We start from the raw sequence: 8,465 nt of genomic DNA, 5'->3' as shown, positions 1-8,465 counted from the left end.
TTAATGATCTAGTTGCTGTTACTGCTGAAGGTTGATTAACTTAAAATATGGGCCGTCTTTGTTTTCTATCAGACTAGAATGAGTCCCTTGCTCTATTATTTTTCCTCCTTGTATAACTGAGATTTTGTCTGCATTTTTAATGGTTGACAGCCTATGTGCCACCATAACTGTTGTTCGATTCCTCATTAATCTGTCGAGAGCTTGTTGAACCACACGCTCCGCCTCCACGTCTAGAGCACTGGTGGCTTCGTCAAGAAGCAAGATTTCCGGGTTCTTCAGAACAGCTCGAGCAATGGCTACTCTTTGTTTCTGACCACCAGATAGTTGCACTCCTCGTTCCCCAACTTTCGTTGAGTAACCCTCGGGGAGGGAACTTATGAAACCATGTGCATTGGCAAGCTTAGCTGCTTCAATTATTTCTGATTCTGAAGCCCCTTCTTTGCCATAAAGGATGTTCTCATAAATTGATGTAGCGAAGAGAGCTGGTTCTTGTTGGACTAGACCGATGTGTTTCCGAAGGGATTTGAGCTTCAGTTTCCTTAAATCTCTGCCTGTTAAGGATTTGACAAGGATTAAATGAATGACTGGTTGAAATAAGTATTTCATTAGTAGGATTTCAAGATTTTCAGGAGAAAAATTCACCATCAATCATCACTTTCCCAGCTGTTGGATCATAGAATCGAAGTATAAGAGCAAGAACCGAACTTTTGCCAGATCCGCTTTGCCCCACCAGTGCCATACTCTTTCCTGAACGCACCTTTAGATTGAAGTCGTTGAAAATGACTACGTATGGCCTCGATGGATAACTAAACTGGATGCCCCTTAGCTCAATTGTACCTTCCACATTTGTTAGTTCTTCTCCATTATCCCCAGTGACCTGCGTCTTCCGGTCCATGATCTCAAACACGGATGCTACCATTTGGTTCCCTTTTAGAAGATCCGGAATCAATGCTAAAGTTGCTCCCATGGCTAGTGCCGTTATAATCAAAACCATAAATGATTTCATCACAGATTTAAAGCTAGCTAGCTCCTTCCCCATTAACACAGACCCATACCTGCACAAATTAACCGCAATGTACTAGTTATTGCAGTGCTCATTGCTCATTAAAGAACTATTATGAAGCTCAACCATCATACCATAACGCAAGGCCATATGATGAGAAGATGAAGAACTGGGAAATTCCATAGAATATCCCGGCAATTTGACCACGGTTAAAGGAACGCTTTGAAGGCTCTACAAGCTCATGGGCGTAAAGATCAATGATCTTCTCCTCAGCAGAAAATGCAGCAACAGTTCGAATATTGCTGACAGCCTCACCGGCAAGCATGTTTGCTTTTAGATATGCTTTGCTTAAGTTAACTCCATAGCCTTGCATGAATAGTTTCTGAATGATAGGAATAATATCACTAGATTCCTATCTGTAACTTTTGAGTTTATATAAATTAATATTGGAAATGGTGCAAACCTCGCTAATGTGACCACTTATGATCAATGGGAAAGTAGCCAAGATAACAAGTGTGATTCTCCAGTTTAAGATGAATGCAATGATAAAGGCAGCAACGATCAAACCTAAATTCTGAATGAGAATCGATGACCGGTCGACAACTACAGCTTTTAAAAATGTTGCTTCACTCTCTAGACGTGATGCAAGCATGGAACTTGAGTTGTTTAAGTCGTCGAACCATCCGATTTCGTTCTTCAACATGGCTGCAAAGTTAAAATTAAGTAAAGAACATATGACTTTTACAGGTGACTATAAAAAAGGAGTGTTTGGATTGGATCACATATTACCAGAAAACATCAATTCACGCACACGAAGAGTGAGGCGCTCTCCCATGATACCGAAACAGATGTGCTCAATTGCATGAACAATGACGGTTATCACTGCAGCACAGCAAAATAGGATGGAAATCCTCTTGACTTCACTGCACGTCGTTTCCCAGTCCATGTAATAGGATACAAGAGCTTGGGAAACACCAAGAGCAAAGAGAGGCATCTGAGCTCCAGCAATTAATGCAGCAATGGTGCCAAAAACGCCATAATACCAATCAGGCCCTATCATAGAATACAGTCTTCCCGGTGAAACAGGCTTCCCAGTATCTATTGCTTCAACACCTACACGGCTTAGTGCTGAGTCCTTATCAGAACGAAAACTTGTGCCAAAGCTTGTCCTTGTTCGGGATAATTCTCGTGAATAACTCAAACTATAAAGATGTTGAAGGGGCCAAAAAAAACAAAGTTCTGATTATGAATTCTTATTCTTTCTAGAATAGCATACAGAAAACTTGCTGGACTGCCTGATGCAAATTAAGTCCTTTATGACTAACTTTTGGCATAAAACTAGATAAATTAACTCCATATTGTGAAATGACTAACTTCATAATTAACTTTCTAGATGTTGAAGGGGCCAAAAAAAACAAAGTTCTGATTAATGAATTCTTATTCTTTCTAGAATAGCATACAGAAAACTTGCTAGACTGCCTGATGCAAATTAAGTCCTTTATGACTAACTTTTGGCATAAAACTAGATAAATTAACTCCATATTGTGAAATGACTATTAACTTCATAGTTAATGTACCTGAGTGGCATACTCATTGTATGATTTTGCGAGGGGTATCTTTGCAATGATGCCGTCTCTTGAAGCTGAACAAGTGACGAATAGGCACTGTTAGGATTTGAAATGAGCTCATCATGGCTGCCAGTTTCTACAATCTTCCCACTTTGAACAACAGCTATCACATCTGCATTCCTAATAGTAGAAAGTCGATGAGCCACCACGACTGTGGTTCGTCCCAGCATCACATGGTCAAGTGCCTCCTGCACACTCTTCTCAGATTCTGCATCAAGTGCACTTGTTGCTTCATCAAGTAGAAGAATAGATGGATTCTTCACTATTGCCCGAGATATCGCAATCCTTTGCTTCTGTCCACCGGATAGTTGTATTCCTCTCTCACCAACCTGCACTTCCGAAGTGATCTCTTAGAGAAGTGAACTTATAGTTCTTGTTATGCAAGACAAAAATGCTTTACAAATTGATGATCATACAAGTTGCTTCCAAAGAAACTCATGTAAGAGTACCTGAGTGTCATATCTATCAGGGAGATTATTAATAAACGCAGTGGCCTCCGAGAGTTTTGCTGCATGAATTATCTCTTGAAGCGTAGCATCATCTTTTCCGTATAGAATATTCTCCCTAATCGTTGTTGCAAAAAGAGCTGGCTCCTGATTAACCAAACCAATTTGTTGTCTAAGCCATTTGAGATCAAGGTCTCTAACGTTATTCCCATCCAACAAAATTTCCCCTGCAAGGGGCTCATAAAATCTCTCAATCAATGATATGACTGTGCTCTTTCCAGAGCCACTCCCTCCCACAAGAGCTACAATCTTGCCAGCAGGTATGCTGAGGCTGAACCTATTGAAGATTACTACATCCGGGCGAGACGGGTAACTAAACGACACGTCCTTGAATTCAATGTGACCTTCCACTTTGCCTAGTTTGTAGCCTGTTTTGCTTGTAGTATTCCTCTCTATCATCTCAAATATGGGGTAGGCAGCCACCCTTGCTCGAATAAACGCCGAGATGTCTGGTGCTGCCAGTCCTAATGACCTGCAACGCAGCAAAACCAAGGAATTACAACAAATTTTCATTACTTCCATATATTGAGATTTCACAGGAGGAGAAAAGAACTTGCATGCCGGAGATGACAACATTGAGCATGGTAGTGAAAGAATCCCCACCATTTGCAATGTTCTTATGAACCACTATACTGGTGAACCAAACGAGCAAAGCCCAGGAAAAGAAAAGAACACAGTGCATAGAACCCATTCCTAGTCCCTTGATTAATCCAGCTTTTCTACCATACTTGTAAGTTTTCATCAATGCTTCTTTGTACGATTTCACTGCCCTTTCTTCCCCTGCAAATGCTTGGACTGTTCGAACATTCCCGATCGCCTGTAAAGTCATGTCACAAATCTGCCATATTATCTGTTCCGATCAATTTTTATGTTAAGTCTTAATGCATGGGAGACTGAAAAAATAACTGACCTCTTCCGCAATTTTACCGGCCTTGACATATGAGTTTCGAACTCTAGCAATAAGACCAGTGGCTACAAAAGCATAAAAGCCACCGGCGACGGCAATCAGAGGGACAATTGACAGTGTAACCAAACTGATTTGCCAAACTCTGGCAAAACCAATGCTGAAACCCGCTATAAATCTGCTTATGTAATGCATGAAATTCCCCACCTGACATCATTCCCCACGTTTCAGATTGAATTCAACAATGGTCTCCAGAAATTTGGTATATTTATCGATAAACATTTTCTGATTAGAATCCAAAATGCCTCATTGATCTATTAAAGAAAAATGACAAAAAGCAATAAATAGTCAAACTGCATTTATGAATGATCAGATTTAATTTCAATCCGATCGAGATGCAAATGATCAGACAGACTTTATTTACGGCCATACTGCATCTCAAACTTATCCAAAACAGCCTTCAATTTCATATTTATCTCTGTCAACTCTTGTTTCAGAGCTCGGAACTGTGAAGCAGGTGATCAGTCAACTCAAATCGGCTTCGTGAAATGTGAAACAGGTGAGAACAGGAATTTAAATAACAGCCCGTTATCAGAATAGTAATCATCAAATAAAAGTAAAAGTGTTAAATGAGATTGTTATTTCATAATTACAATACTTAAAATCAACATTATAATATAAATACGATGCAATCGCATCATTAATCTAAATTCCTGAGGGACTTATCTTAAAAAACCAGAAAAATACACCGAACAATCAACCGACTCATAATAAATGCTATTTTATCTTTCTAATTTCCTTTATGAATGCAAATTTTAAAACTACCTTCTCTTTCATTTAATTTGATACTATTAACACAGGTTGCCGTTGCAAATGAAGATACATAAAAGCTGCGTCAGATCACAGTAATTCTCTTGCGATTATCGGCTCATCTTCACCGTTTTCATGAGAAACACAGCTAAAGAAGAAGAGAAGGGATGAAAATTAATTACCTTCTCGGAAAGAGCATCCTGGACGACAATAATATCACTTGTGATTGCAGAAATGACTGCTCCGGTTGAAGCTTCAGTGTCGAATAAACTTATATCTTGATTCAGCATACTCTTCAGATATGCCATCCTCATTTTCGCTGCCTGTCGCTCTCCAGTATGCATCCAACAAGCCACCTCTGTATATACATTTATGAACATCATCAAATCTATAATTAATAATGTTTTTACGTGAGGGAGAGACATTTTCACTAACCTATCCATGAGGAGAATAAGATAACCACACTGAGATATACGAAATCCAATGAGTACTGCCCAAACAAAAAGATTGTAACAAATTTGCTTAAAATGATCGATTAACCAAAACGTAAACAAGTTTTGTGTATATACTTTTGCAACTTTGTGAGAAGCTTGTTCAGGGAAGAGATAAGCCATTCCGACAACGTTAATCAATTTCCCGAAGAAGGTGAAGAAAACAGGAACAGATGCACCATGCACGCATGCACCAATGGAACCCAAAGCCATAAGAACATAGTCGTGAAAGTCTGCAAATGAAAACAACTTCAACAACGGAACTTTTTGATGCTCCTCCTTTCCTTGTTTCTTCATTGTATCATCACTGTCTTTGTTACTCGAAGGTTCCATTTTATTGCAGAGACCAAAGAATGAGAGATAAGTTGCAGAAAATAAATGAAAGGGAAGATTTAGGAAATGAAGAAAATGAATTGGGGATGTGAAGTAGATGAGGCCTTTTATTGCAAATATCGGTTGCTTTTGTGATCAATATTCTTAGTGAAAACAGAGAAATAAAGGGAGGCATAGAGACTTCATATCATGGTCAAAGACTTATAAAAGGTTAAAAAAACCAATTTTATAAAAAAAAATATTTAAACTTTTATTAAAGTTTTGGTTTAAATATATATCTAGTGTATGAACTATGCACATTTTCTTAAATTGGTACATAAGGAATTTTCTCTCCCAAGTACTTGAACTAGGCACTTTCTCTTAACAAAAATAATTATGTTTTCATGTCAATAAAAGTTAACATAATTAAAAAAGTACCAAAACAATGACTAAAATTAAAGTTTGGGTATCGACTCGGGAGAAAAAATATATATATTTCATATACCAAATGCATATTTAAGCATAAAAATTTTAAAATTATGAACAATATTATAAATTTTATGTTTTTATTTTATTTAAAAAATTTATCCAGTCACAATTAGGCACATGTCGTATTCTAACAAAAGTGTAACACCCTCAACTTGACCTAGTAAAAAATTGAATCAAAAGTTGGCTTATCGATTTAAATCTAAAATCGAACCAGACATGAAATCATTTCTTTCACTATAAAATTTCTAATTAAGGTCTGAATTGACAATATTTCAACTATATGAATCATATTGCAACATAAGTCTTTAATAGAGTCAATTTGATTCAAAGTTTGCTTTAGAGATTCTGAAACCATTGAAGGAGGTTCCAAAACTCGTAACCTTTCTTTCCCCCCGGATATTTGCCGTCGCTGTCAGGAAATCGGGTAAGATTAATGCATTCGGCTCTAAGCAGAACGGAGTTTGGACTCTATCGGAATTAGAGAAGCGTGGTGTTAACATTGCATCTAACTTGTGCGTGCTGTGTCGTGAAGAGGTGGAATCGGTTGAGCATTTATTTTTTCATTGCAGCATAGTGTGGAAGATTTGGCAAAGGTGGTGTTCCGGTTGGTCGATTGTGCTCGTTGTTCCTGAAAATGTCAAAGGTTTCCTCTGTTCTTGGGCTTCTCAACCGGTGAAGAGGGCTTCACGGCCAATATGGAACATGGCTCTCTTTGGAATCTCGTGGTCCATTTGGTTGTACAGGAACGACGTTATGTTTAATGGCAAACATTGTTGTGAATATCAGCTCTTTGACTTGATTTAATCATTGCTACTCCACGTATAAAATAAATTCGTGTCATATCTCTTTCTACCATCATATTAGAAGGTATATATAATATCTATAATCATATTCATTTAAAATTTAATCATTGTAATAGTTGTCTATCGTCCAACCACAACTTATTGTCAACAATTGTTATCTTGATCACTATTGATAAATAATTTTCATAAGTATATACTTATCATAAATTCAACATCATTTTCATATATCATATAACTCAACTCATGATCATATGCTTATTATATGTGCACAACATTCAACTGTCATCATATTCAATATCTATCATTGCTTTCATATATCATATAGTTTCATCAATGATCATTACTTATCAGGTATGCATTAACATTAACTGTCATCATATCCATATATACGTATATGTATATATATAACACCAATATTAACGCTGCTCATATTCACGTAGTATATAATTTCATCAATGATCACTGTGTAATGTATGTATGAACATTAACTGTAATCATATTCATATATTTATCATCACTCCCATATAACATATGGTTTCATCAATGATCATTATTTATCGTGTATTCATTAATATTAATTGTCACCACGCATATTATATAATCACTTCATATAACATATAATTTAATGATGAATTCAAAGGTTTTAGTGTATCGAAGCGTTAAACTTACATCAAACAAAATATGACATGTAAAATGAATGAATCTGAAGGTTTCAATTCTCACGCCATTAAAGTGAATGAATCTAAAAATCCCAATACTCTCACCATATGGTACAAATCCACATAAGGAGGACGAACTCAAAAGTCAATACTTACACCATATATCATTGTTTTCATATAACATATAGTTTCATCAATGATCATTACTCGTATATTCATCAATAGTAATTTTCATCACACATATGTACATCATCACTTTCATATAACATATAGTTTAATGATAAATACACAAGTCCCAACGTATTGAAGTGGACGAATCTAAAGGTCTCAATACTCACACCTGTCGAAACGATTTTTTTTACGGGGGCGGGGCGAGATTTTTGAAAACCGCGTCATTTTTAATTATTATCTTTTCAATTGGATTTTAATTAAAAACAATGTGATTTTAGAAAACCTCTCGTTTCGAAAATTTGAAAATTCATTCACGATAAAATACGGGTTCGAAGAGTCGCCACCAATCTTTGATTAGGGTGTGATTGGGCACCCAAAAACGTTGTCATTTTAAATAACAATTAATTAAAACGACAAATTTACGGTCTACGTCACCAAAATCCAAGTTCGGGAGTCGGTTACGTGTGGGGAAGGATTAGCACCCCCACAACGCCCTAAATCGGTACCTAGTCGATTAATTAATGTCTTTGCGACGAATTTCACAAGTTCGAGTTTAATTTGATTAATGATCCCTTTAAACAACAAAAATGCAAATTTGTAACATTGAAAAGCAACAAAATATGATTTAATTTAAAATTACCAAGTCATTAGAAAGATAAAGAATATTCGATTATTTAAAAATATCGAGA

The 8,465-nt window shown here is 36.6% G+C and overlaps 1 pseudogene; it reads right to left on the bottom strand.

The window, feature by feature from the left end:
• On the bottom strand, positions 1 to 5,675 carry LOC120193589 (annotated as a pseudogene).
• Positions 5,676 to 8,465: the final 2,790 nt, after the last annotated feature.

Source organism: Hibiscus syriacus, unplaced genomic scaffold, assembly GCF_006381635.1.
Source record: "Hibiscus syriacus cultivar Baekdansim isolate YM2019G1 unplaced genomic scaffold, ASM638163v2 tig00116996_pilon, whole genome shotgun sequence".
NCBI classification, from domain to species: Eukaryota; Viridiplantae; Streptophyta; class Magnoliopsida; order Malvales; family Malvaceae; genus Hibiscus; species Hibiscus syriacus.
Note: the sequence above shows the minus strand (reverse complement) of the source record. Positions and strands in the feature narration are given on the sequence as shown.